This window comes from Taudactylus pleione, unplaced genomic scaffold (genome assembly GCF_031769625.1).
Source record: "Taudactylus pleione unplaced genomic scaffold, aTauple2 ptg000627l, whole genome shotgun sequence".
Classification (NCBI taxonomy): domain Eukaryota; kingdom Metazoa; phylum Chordata; class Amphibia; order Anura; family Myobatrachidae; genus Taudactylus; species Taudactylus pleione.
Genome location: NW_028285029.1, coordinates 772137 through 785294, shown reverse-complemented (window position 1 = coordinate 785294; position 13158 = coordinate 772137). Strand labels below are relative to the sequence as shown.

The following is a 13158-nucleotide window of genomic DNA, read 5'->3' as shown; positions in this document are numbered from 1 at the left end:
TTTAAGTTAATTTTGTTTGGCTGCTTCTTTGTTACATTGTTTTTGTTTATTACAAGTAAAAGCTATGTACAGTAATAAGTGTATCAGTGGTGTCCCTCCCCGCAGTGCCGACTGGTGCGGGGAGGGATGCTGTGCTGGAGGCTCAGCCGGGCGCCACTGAAAAGGGGACATGGCCTTGGTGACAGGGGATGTGGCCATGTGGGAAGGGGGCGTGGCCTCTCAGCTTGAACCCCGTAGTCCCGACTCATGTGCTTTTTACTGGGAGGGCCAGGGAGTGCAGGAGGTGCGGACTGCCCTCTGTGCAGTGCTGGCTCCCTCACAGTGTCATGAGCCGAGTGCTGATCTTAATACTACAGCATGAATTGCACCACATATGGCGCGAGTAGTGACCCTGTGGATGGGTACGCATGCTACAGTCACACCGGCGACCCCATAGGATTGCATGGTGCAAACGCAGCACTCAGAATGGAACAGCGTGGTGCATGCATCCATGGCAAATCACATGTGTGATGCATGCTCACGTGTGTAAGAATGCCAGAGGACACATCTGTATTCTGCAGCGCTTTATAGAGAATATTTTTTTGAGTGTTGGAAGAAACCCAAATACCTGGAGGACATCTGCGAAGCACAAGGAGAATATACAAACTCCACACAGTTAGAGCCATGATAGGAATGAACTCAAGATCTCAGTGCTTTGAGGTGCAATGCTAACCATTACACCATCACAGGGGAGACAAGTACAAAACATAATAGGTGCAGTGGAGTCAGGTACTTATGGTTACATAAATTTTTATACAGTATAATGCGCCAAATTCGATAAAGTACTGGAAGGCTGCTCCCAAGGGAAATTGTCAACTCCCTTAAAGCTAAAAAATTAGCTGCAAACAAGAACTATATCATTGAGCGCCACTAATTCCAGATACGAAAAATATAATAATACAACTCACGGTTTCTAATAGTAATATGTAATACTGGCACTCAGACCGATTGTGACTGCTGTAATTATTACGAATATGCTAAACAGCGCAATGAACCATTAGCCACAGACAGTGGCAGTCACTGATTATACTGACAGCTAAGCCAGACAGACTGGAGCAGAGGAGTGGAGCCCTGTGAGCGGTGATCGAGGTCCTAGCTACTGGTGCAGTGTCTAGCAAGGTGACTGACACTGATAGTGCAGTGGGTCTGTGCACCGGAGGCTCCCAGGGGCAGAAGTCTAGCTACACGGGCAGTGCTAGCCTGGGAGAGTGGGACAGAGGGGGAACTGCAGCCAGGTAATGTACTCACGCCAGCGGCAATTATACTAGCAGCACGCATACTATCATAGTCGACCCAGGCATACTTATACCTCTTTTCCACCAAAAACCTGGGTCCGACCTGTGTTTTCAGACATGGTTCCAACCCAGGTCAGACAACGTTTACACAGCACCATCGATCTGGGTTATTCTCAGGTCAGCCCCATTCACACTGAACCTGGGTCTGCCCTGCTAAACTTGTGAGGTCATAAAAGTTGGAGGTGACTGCTCCACAACCACCAATCAGCTAATTTTAGGCATGACCCAGTTTGTATAACCCGGGTTGTGCCGTTTACACTGCACCATTACCCAGGTCCATCCTGGTAGCTACCTGGGTTGGATTGCTGGGTCACTTGACCCGGCTTATTTTTCAGGGACCCTTTTACACTGAGCTGCAACCATGGTAGACCCAGTAAAAACCCAGGTTTTTGTTCTGGTGTAAAAGGGGTATTACTGTCTATCTATTTTTACCTTGGGACGCACCTACATACCAATAGAAAAGTTTTATCGTCATATTGTCCGGCTATTTTAACACAGACTGAGGCGTATATATATATATATATATATATATATATATATATATATTGTCATCTTTGGTCTCTTACAATTACAACACTGTGATTGTATAGGTTATTTGGACACCACTTTCATACGAGGTTCCTATAATTATTAACAGCTTTACCCATTCTATCTACTTAAGAACTGAGTTTAGAGTGATATCAATGAGGGATTGAAGTGTGTTTATATTGTGTCTATTTATCTTTTTACAGTGTAACAATTGTGTAATATGATTGTAATTATGTTGTTTTCACTTGGAGAAACCTCAAAATGAAGTGCATAGATGTAAATTTTTTATACTGTGTTATATTACATTTATATTACATATTACTTTTAGAAACCGTGAGTTGTATTTTTATCTTTTTGGTATCTGGGATTAGTGGCGCTCTATAATATACTTATGGCTACATATTAGAGCTTAATGATTGGCTAATTTACCATATGTTGGTGTGAAGTGGTTACGTCTCAATTATATATTAATAGATAGATGTCTGAGGACCAAAAATACAAACAAACAAAAACAGATATTTATTTAAAAAGTTGTTGCATTAGCTTTTTCTATCATTGGTTTTAAACTGTGCTGTTTATTGAGTAATGAGCTTAATTATAGCTTTGTGCACAGTTATTTGTGTGACTTAATAGAAAGTAAATACGCCAGTGGTCTATCTGCGGCCAATTACGTTTTCCGTCTGTGATCTGTACTCATTTTAAAATTAAATAACTTACTAGTTCACTTTGATGCCCATGACAACCAGCCAACCATCCTGTATTTTTTTGTAGAATAACTGTTTCCTCTTTATTAATCTTTAATCACAATGGATTCATAAAGTATATTTTTGAGATCCTTATTATTAATAGTCAAATAACCTGTAAACTTAGATAGCGTTCTTTAGCTTTCTCAATATATGAACTTTTCCTTCTAGATCAGCTATGGTGCTACAGACCCAGCGCTAAGAGACAGCAATGTGTATCCGTATCTTTTTAGTACAGCACATAATGATCACATTTACTTTTCTGCTGTTATGAAATTACTGAAGCATTTTTCCTGGAATTGGGTCGGAATTGTCACCAGTGCAGATGACAGTGGGAGTAGAGAAAGCAGCATTCTCAGTTCATTGCTTGTCAGTCATGGCATCTGTATTGAGTTTACAGCTAGAATTGTTATCCAAATTATTTTACATGACTATACTTAAAAAATATATACAAATAATTACATTGACATAAACCAGAAAATCATTATACAATCTTCTGCCAATGTCATCATTGTCTGTGGTACAGTATCTATCTACATGCTTGAAACCATGAAAATAGCAATTAAAAAGACTTTCATCTTTTCCCCTGCCTGGTTCACTAATTATGAATTTCGGGAACCTTATATTAATATATTTAACTGTTCTTTAGGGTTTGTACATTTTTTGGATTCTCATAATAACAACAACAATAGTAGAAGACATTTTATTAATCCATACCCTAAAAATGAAATGACAGAGTTTATAAAGCAAATCCACCCGTCCAAGTACCCAGATGACAAGTTCCTTGAAGATATCTGGATGGTACGTTTTCATTGTTTGTCACCAGATAAAGATAAAAACAAAGTTTATGAAGGATTATATAAAAGAAAACTGCAGAAATGCAAAGGACAGGAATCTATAACCTTAGCTTTATCTATGACTGGTTATCCTATTGTATACAATGCAGCACTGACAATGTTTCATGCACTAGATGATATTATTTTATCAGGACAAAAGCATTCTGAAAAAAAATTGAAAAATCCTGAATATAGACACAAGGTATAAAATTATATTATTATTATTATTATTATTATTATTATTATTATTATTATTATTATTATTATTATTAGTAGTAGTAGTAGTAGTAGTAGTAGTAGCAGCAGTATTAGTAGTAGTAGTAGTAGCAGCAGTAGTAGTAATAGTAGTAGCAGTATTAGTAGCAGTAGTAGTAGTAGTGGTAGTAGTAGCAGTAGTAGAAGCAGTAGTAGTATTAGTGGTAGTAGCATTAGTTGTAGAGGTAGCAGTAGTTGCAGTAGCAGTAGTAGTAGTGATAGTAGTAGCAGTATTAATAGCAGTAGTACTAGTAGCAGTAGCAGCAGTAGTAGTATTAGTAGTATCAGTATTAGTAGCATCAGTAGGAGTAGAAATAGCAGTAGTATTAGCAGTAGTAGTAGCAGCAGTAGTAGTAGCAGTATTAGTAGCAGTAGTAGTAGTAATAGTAGTAGTAGCAGTAGTAGAAGCAGTAGTAGTATTAGTGGTAGTAGCATTAGTTGTAGAGGTAGCAGTAGTTGCAGTAGCAGTAGTAGTAGTGATAGTAGTAGCAGTATTAGTAGCAGTAGTACTAGTAGCAGTAGCAGCAGTAGTAGTATTAGTAGTATCAGTATTAGTAGCATCAGTAGGAGTAGAAATAGCAGTAGTATTAGCAGTAGTAGTAGCAGCAGTAGTAGTAGCAGCAGTAGTAGTAGCAGCAGTATTAGTAGTGGTAGCAATAGCAGTAGTAGCAGCAGCAGTAGTAGAATTAGCAGTAGTAATAGCAGAAAGAGTAGTAGTAGGAGTAGAAGTAGCATTAGTAGTAGTAGTAGCAATAGTAGTAAAAGAAGCAGTAGTAGTAGCAGTAGAAGTAGAATTAGCAGTAGTAATAGCAGAAGGAGTAGTAGTAGAAGTAGCATTAGTAGCAGTCGTAGTATTAGTAGTAGCAGTATTAATAGTAGTAGCAGCAGTATTAGTAGGAGTAGTAGTAGTAGAAGTAGTAGTATTAGCAGTAATAGCAGTAGTAGTAGTAGCAGTAATAGCAGTAGTAGTAGTAGTAGTAGTAGCAGTAATAGCAGTAGTAGTAGTAGTAGTAGTAGTAGTAGCAGCAGCAATAGTAGTAGTAGTGCTAGTAGCAGTAGTAGCAGCAGTATTAGTAGCAGTAGTTGTAGTAGTAGCAGCAGTAGTAGTATTAGTAGTAGCAGTATTAATAGTAGTAGTAGTAGTAGTAGTTGTAATATTAGTAGTAGTTGTAATAGTAGTAGTAGCAGTAGTTGTAGTAGTAGCAGCAGTAGTATTAGTAGTAGCAGTATTAATAGTAGTAGTAGCAGTATTAGTAGTATTAGTAGTAGCAGTATTAGTAGCAGTAGTAGTAGTAGTAGTAGTATTACTAGTAGCAGTATTAGTAGCACTAATAGTAGTATAATTAGTAGTAGTATGAGTAGTAGTACTAGTAGCAGTAGTAGTAGTACTAGTAGCAGTAGTAGTAGTAGTAGTAGTAGTAGTAATACTAGTAGCAGTATTAGTAGCACTAATAGTAGTATAATTAGTAGTAGTATGAGTAGTAGTACTAGTAGCAGTAGTAGTAGTACTAGTAGCAGTAGTAGTAGTAGTAGTAGTAGTAGTAATACTAGTAGCAGTATTAGTAGCACTAATAGTAGTATAATTAGTAGTAGTATGAGTAGTAGTACTAGTAGCAGTAGTAGTAGTACTAGTAGCAGTAGTAGTAGTAGTAGTACTAGTAGCAGTACTAGTAGCAGTAGTAGTAGTAGTAGTAGTAGTAGTAGTAGTAGTAGTAGATGACAAAAATGCCACATAATGATTACTGGCATCCTGTAACGTGATTGGTGGGGGAGAATCTTAGGGAAGTCTCATTTTTGCTGCTCATAGTATATAGAGGCTTCATTTTTTAGGTTTGTTTTTTTTTCTTTTCCATCTGAGAACTTCCCCTTCACTGCTGAGGGCTTTCTCATCCCTGTACTGAGATCCTTTTTCAACATTTGCTCTCATCACTTTCCAATATCAATATCACTGATTTTTTTTTTGTGTACAGTAGTGCTCCCATAAATTAGATTTTGTTTTTCAGAAGACTTGAAATTTTCAGAAAATACTATTAGTCTTTTTGCTCAATCAAAACGTCATATATATTTTTTTTCATTGAGTTGACTCCCCTCCTTCATAGAGCAGTGAACCCATATGTAAAGGTGCAGTTATTGGTGTGATCCTGCACTGCAGCAGGTAACACGGCATCATTTTGTTTTATAAACATATCAGACACTACTGGCAAATGTTCAAAGCACAATTCCCAACTTACACATTTCGAGTACTGTATGTGATTTTCAATATTTTACAATAATAAATGAGCATATTAAGCTTAGTTGAGTGCACTACAGCATTAAGTATTTGTTGCATTGCACTGGTGGCTAACTACTATTGGCATGTATGGGATGGAGAAAAGGACACAAGGTTTGTTTGCCATATTCAGAAACAATCTCTAACAATCTTCAGACTTTCTGCTTTCTTTCTAGATATTAGTGTTGATTACGTATCTCTATCTATTGAACATGGTAAAATATCTTAGTAGTTGTTCCAGATTTTTCATACATGCATTCCAGTGCATATTCATTTCAGCAGATATGCCCCAATAGCTGTCATCTATTATCTCTCCTGTGTGTGATGACAAGGTATGTAGTTTCGGATGCATGTAACATATTATGCATGTTAGGACATGTGTTTCTATAAGCAGCTGTACCATTGAATGTGTGGTACTCAGGAATGTACAGTAGAGTAGTAGAGGGAATCAAAATAAATAGATGTGTAGTAGAGGCTATCAAAATACATAGATAAGATAGCCCTGGCACTGTTGGGAATTATCCTAGGCAATGTGGATCTGTAAGCCTTGGCAAAGTATACACTAAACTACATCTCCATTGGGTTCAGTGTCATAGGGTGCTGCAGAATCTTTCCACCACAGAGAGGCAAGGGTCACCCAAAAGAACAATGATGACAGAGGCAGAGATGGCTGTCTGTTTCCAGTAACAATTTAATGGTAAGATTGAAACCTTCTGACGATTTCAATAAGATAACATGAAGTGCAATAATTTAGTACATACTTCATGATCCAGCAATAAGAGCAAAGAGATTGAATCACAGGGTATCTGGCAATACATATGAACTTTTCACAAAGCAACAGATCAAAATATTTTGAATGCTAGTCTCAGTTTCTTACTTTTAGCAGTGAGATGATGTATTAGTCACAAGCAGGGCCGTCGCTACCACTAGGCAAACGTAGGCATTTGCCTAAGTGCGCTGGCCACTGCAGGGCGGTAGTGTGGACTGCACATAAGTGCAGTCCACACTACACTACTAGGAACAAACACACAGCCACCAGCACTGGCAGCGATGTGTTTGTTTTAGTAGCAGATGAGAGTCAGACAGACTCTCATCGGCTGCTGCACCCACTGCCGGAGCCGGGCCGGAGCTCACTCATGAGCTCCATTTACCGGCTCCTGCAGTGGGTGATGGGAGAGACATCATGATGTCTCTCCCACTATACAGAGCAGGCCAGCCCGGGAGGATGCTAGACGGAGGTGCAGATGCCGGAGTGGAGATTAAGGTGAGTGGAGGTTTTTTTTCTGTGTGTATCTGTCTGGCTGGGGGGGGACTACTACTACTAGGGGCAATGCTGGGGGGACTACTGCGGACACTGCACACTGGTGGTACCACTACTGAAAGCATTGCCTAGAGGGGGATTACCACTAGGGTTACTACTGGGGGGACTACTACTGGGGGCACTGCTGTGGGGACTGCTACTAGGGGCACTGCTGGGAGTATTACTACTAGATGCACTACATAGGGGGTTTACTGCTGGGGGCACTACATAGGGGGAACTACTAGGGGCACTGCTGGTGGGAGGAGTACTGCTAGGGGCACTGCTAAGGGGGACTGCTACTGGGGGCACTGCTGGGGGGACTACTACTGGGGGCACTGCACTGGTGGGACCACTACTGGGGGCACTGCATATGGATGGATTACTGCTGGGGCACTGCTGGGGGGGCTACTACTGGGGCACTGCTGGGGGAGGGCAGCTACTGGGGAATTACAACTGGGGGCAATGCTGGGGGGGAGACTACTACTGGGAGCACTGCATCAGGGGGACCACTACTGGGGGCACTGCATAGGGGGAGGGTTACTACTGGGGCACTACATAAGGGCACTGCATAGGTGTGGGACTGCTACTGGGGGCACTACATAAAGGGGCCATTAATGGGGGCACTGTATAAGGGGCACTATATTGGGGGCACTGCACAGGTGGACCACTACTGGAGCACTGCATAGGTGGGACCACTACTGGGGGCATTGCATAGGAGGGACCACTACTTCCAGGACTACTGGGGGCACTGCATAGGGGGGCCACTACTGGGGGCACTGTGTAAGGGCTTGTCTAGCTATCGAGGGTGGGGATGTAAGGCTGAAGAAATGCCTAGGGTGCCAGGAAACCTTGCACCAGCCCTGGTCACAAGTGCAATATAACAATTCTAAAAATTAACAATCCCAAATGCTAGTTAACTTCAGTGGCATATCTATGTGCAGGGTGTTGTGCTCATAGGTCAAAGGGATAGATTCTCCAATGTTTCCAAGGCTCTGTGAGGCACCCTTTCTGCCCATTGTTACTGCTTGTGGCACCATTTTTAAAGGCAATGTTTACGGAAATATGGCACCAGCACAGGAGATAACAAATAATCTTACAATAGAGACAATTATAGTGTCTTAGCTTTTTTCCTGTTCATATACTGTTGAACAATGGAAGGGCATTGTCATGGTTTGATTAGTCAGATCCAAATCAGAACGCGTGGACTAGGCTGACGAGTTATACAGAAATTGTGTAAACTGGATTAGATGTCTACTCACAGGTAGGACTCATATGGCATATCGCCTAGTGTTGTCTAAGAGGTCAGCAATCCCAGGACGGCTCCCATTCTGTCCTTGGAACCAATTGAAGTGACCTCAACCTCAAATCCTGAACTCAGGAGTCAGGAGCTCGAACCAGTGTTTGAGATTTCATGGAGCATAACAGTGAGTAATACAGGTAATAAATAGCCCACCTGGAATCCACTATAAGATAGTGCAAACCAGTTACCAGAGCTGGTTGCCTGGAGTGTACACCCTCAAAGAGGGATATAGATCCTATACCCAGTCCCCAGCACCAGTTGACAACTCAGCATGAATCTAAACACTCAGAGAGAGGACCCTCAGCACGACAACCACCATTGAGGTTGACACAGATGGTAAGAAGAGCAAAGAATACCAGAGACAGGGTAGGAGCTGCAATGCTAAGATAGGTAGCAGTTTCACTGAGCAGCAATTCAGTCTGAAGTGCAATACAGGAATAATCCATTTGAACCCACAATGAGCAGGATGACAGCAGACTGAAGATTTGCCAATTCAATGCACTATAATAGTCTTTAGCATTAACAGGATACTTCAGACTAGTGCATAGGCTGGGACAGAGATGTAGCAAATCTTCTACACCAATCTGGACCTGGAATGAAATACACAGGTGAAAGCTATGCAGGCTGATGCAGACTGGAATTGGAACTTAAACCAGAATGGGACCGAAGGTGAACAGCAGCTTGAGCTGGAATGGAACTGGAGGCTTGAACCAGATTGGGCCTGGAGGAGAACAGCAGTTTGCACTGAACTGGGACCAGAGGTGAAACAGGCAGCAACTTGAACACCGACTGTAGGAGTGCAGACTGGATACCAGTAACAGAGCTATGCGGCAGAGTGGGTAAGACAAACTCACAGGCAGCAGTTAAGAAGCTGTTTGAACCAGACTGAAACTGGAGGAGGAGAGCTGCACTGTACACAGGCTGAAGGTATGCAGACAGGATACTTCCAATAGTGTTGAAGCAAACTCAGATGCAGCAGCTTGCAGAGGTCTGGCTGAGTGTAGCACAGGTTCAGGCAACAGAATTGAGGCCCTGAGTCAGAGCTGAACGCTCTGAGCAGAACGCTCGCTCTGAATCAGGGCCCTCCTCCATGAAAATGGACCGTTCTCCTGGACGCTCGTATAGCTGTGGATGACCACCCACAGCTATAGGGAGCGTCCATGATGATGGTCGCGAAGGTCAAAGACCATCGCGACCATCGGTCTTGCGACGAGACCCTGCGGTAGGGTCTCGCTGCCGCAAGCCCAGGAGTGATTTTGGCTCTATCAGAGCCAAAGTCACTCCCACTGACATCATTACTGATGTCAGTGGGGCCGGACTCAGACGGTAGGCGTTCCCATGGGAACGCCTCCGTCTGACCGCCATGCCCCCGGCAAGCCCATCAAAGAGGGCGTGCTGTCAGTCACCATCGGCAGCACGCCCCCTTTGGTGCGAGACCCCGAGCGACATATTTCTCATCGCTCGCCAGGTCTCATGCATGCGCACGACAGAGCTCCCTCCATCGTGCGCATGCACAGTCTCAAAACATCGACCCGCTAGCGAGCAAACTTTGCTCGCGAGCGGGTCTGAATGACCCCCTGAGTCTGTAGCTAAACACCGGTGAGTCAGCACACAGATGAGTATTGTTCCACATTGTTCCGACGATGTGCTAGTGGCAGGTGCAGCTTTAAATAGGGCACTCTTGCAGAGGATAGGAGTCATGTGAGTGCAGCAGGCAGGTTGTGACTGGATACTGGTGCTCAGCTGATCAGAACCAACATGGCTGCGCCCATGGCCCTTAAGAATTCAGTGACAGTGTTCTGGGAGAGAGCAGCCCACCTTGATGAAGCACAACCAGATCGGGTATGAATGACTAAGTCCCGGTCTTGTGGCAGATGAATAGCCCTGAAGACAGTTTGTGAGGCAGCGCAGGAATTAATTTGGGTTGGAGGATGTGCAAAAAGAATGCTTCTGCATGTTTGAACACTGAAGACCATAGGGTTACTCAGATGGTTACCAAACAACAAAAATGTTCAAGTCTCCAGCACTCCTGGACTGCAGCCTAGTTCACGCTCTGGAGCACCACACCTTCAGATACACAGAAATAGAAATATGAGCGGTTCCTATGGCGCAGTCCTTTGGGGAATCACGTCTGAATGTGGCTCTTGAATTACGCCATCCCCATAGAAAAAAGACACTATTAATCACAGGCTGTCTATATACTGTAATACGTAAGTGGAGGTATTGCTCTCCACTCACCTAATCACAAAGAAATGCGTTCCCTGAAAGGTATCTTTTTGTGTTCAACTCCTGTGATTTAGCATGCTTGTATCAACATAGATATCTCCCTATTGGGACCAAGCTCACCTGAATATCAATACAGGCGTTCCATAAAAGGTTTCTTTAGACTTCAACTTCTATATGAGGAGAATTCACCATACAGAGCGGTTTTCTTCATGTATATTTATTCCACAAAAAAGTTTAAAAATGATTACAAGTGTTCCAAAAATCAAGACAGCTGGATATTTCCTCAGGTTTAACACTTCAACACATAGGAGTAATCTCACAGTCATATATCTCACCCGGAATGAGTAGCACAACGACCAGCCCAAAAAGATGAAAATAAGGGATGAGTCCTCCAAATGATGTAGTGTCCCCCTTTCCTAGCACCTGTATTTTTATTATTAGTATTTTGAAATGGGTGTGTTAAATAAAGGAGGATGTGAATAAATGTGCTTGAGGAGGTTGCCACATGGCGGAGAGTTGGCCAAGGAGGAGATAGGGGTGACCAGGAGATGTTGGGGATAAAAGAAGAGCAAGCGACAAGTGAGAATTAATAGAAACAGAAAATTGACTTGTGCCACCAAACAGCGCCCCCCTCCCCTGCAGTGCCCTGTGCCATGGCACATGTTGCACCACACTAGTTATGGCCCGGGCAGCCTATAAAGACACACCAGGCACCATTACAGGGTCTAAAGATGCATAAACTTTACATCATGATATATAAGTGTGAGAGAATCTAAAACAATATAATGTGGAGTCTTCAATAAGTGCATAATGGTATAAGTCATTTTGGGCTTGATTCATACTGTATATGTACCCAATGCCAATATTTACACAGTTAAGCAATCAGCTAACTGTGCATGCATCATGGTCGCACTGTGCATGGGGCAAAGTACCTTAGCAATGCCAATCACAGTGAGGATTTCTTTGCAAAGTGATTAGCAAGAATTGATATGAAATACAGATGGCTGAATACCTGGTGGTTCTCATACTGATGCTGAAAGCCCAATCATCTACAAAACCAACTGGGGCTAGTAAGTACCTTTACCTTCCCCTGCCCCCCCAACCCTAACCCTTCCTGGTGGTGTCTGACCCTAAAACTCCTAGGATGGTACCTTACCCTAAGTTGACCCTGGGGGTGCCTAAACCTAAATGCCCTCCCCATACCCTAAACCTAACCCTCACGGGGGGTTGCCTAGCCTTCACCTGGTGGTGCCCAATCCTAAATCCCTCTCCCTGCAACCTAACCCTAACTCTCTCGAGGGGTTACCTAACCCTAAATCCTCCCTGGGGGGCAAAAACCCATGGCTAATGCTAACCTGTCCCTTCTTACCTTCATTTGGGATGCGAGCAGTTGGTATTTCAGTGTGGGGTTAAAGATACAGTAGGCATCGGGAATTTGACACCTATCTTTAGTCACGTGTCAGGCTTCTATTGTTGGAAATCCGACAGCCGCCATCCCAGCCCCGGCAATCTGACTGCACCCCATTTTGGGACCTTTTGGGGGTGGTTACAGGGAGTGACATCAAAAAAAATTGTGCTCATGAGTTGCAGTCTATTCCATTTGGACCTAAGTGTTACTCAGGGCCGGATTATAGGGAGGGCAACAGAGGCAGTTGTCCCGGGGCCCCCACACATAGGGGGCCCCCCTATACTGTCCCTGGCCAGCCAGCCCCTTCCCTAAGATGAACTGTTTTTTTTTTTAATTTAATCGGAGCCGCCTGCCACAGCCTGCGATTAAGCTCCGCCCATCCAGCATTTGGCTCCACCCCCTTCTGCTGCTGCTGCTGGCCTTCTGCCTCTTAAGTAAGTAATAATGTTTATATGTGTATCTGTCTATGTCTGTGTGTGTCTATATGTATATACAGTATGTGTGTGTTTCTATACATATATGTGTGTCATATATATACTGTATATATATATATATATATATAAAAATATAATATATATATATATATATATATATATATATATGAGATTATGGATGATTTCAGCGCCAAGTAGGTTCCTGTATACCTGTGGACTTTGTGTTTTGGTGGTAGTAAAAATACCCAATTGTAAATAGTAAAACGCACTTCCCAGAATTTGTGGGTGTCAGCTCTATCAACAGGATCGTGGCGGTCGGCAATCCACCAAATACATTTCAGACAATATATAGGGTTCACAATGAGCGCCTTCTGTGCTTAAAAGATAATCTTAGTTGTAAGTAAAGTAAATAAAAAAGTATACATAAGTGTGGTCAAATATAAAAACGTTTCAAATTTGTGCAAAACTTTCAATAAAAATTATATATATAATGGAGAAAAGTGCATAATGCCTGTGTAAACTTGA

At 42.6% G+C, this 13158-nt stretch overlaps 1 pseudogene; it reads left to right on the top strand.

Annotated features, from left to right (window-relative positions):
• The window catches only part of LOC148479250 (vomeronasal type-2 receptor 26-like), a 58587-nt pseudogene that overhangs the window by 29228 nt on the left and 16201 nt on the right, over positions 1 to 13158 (top strand).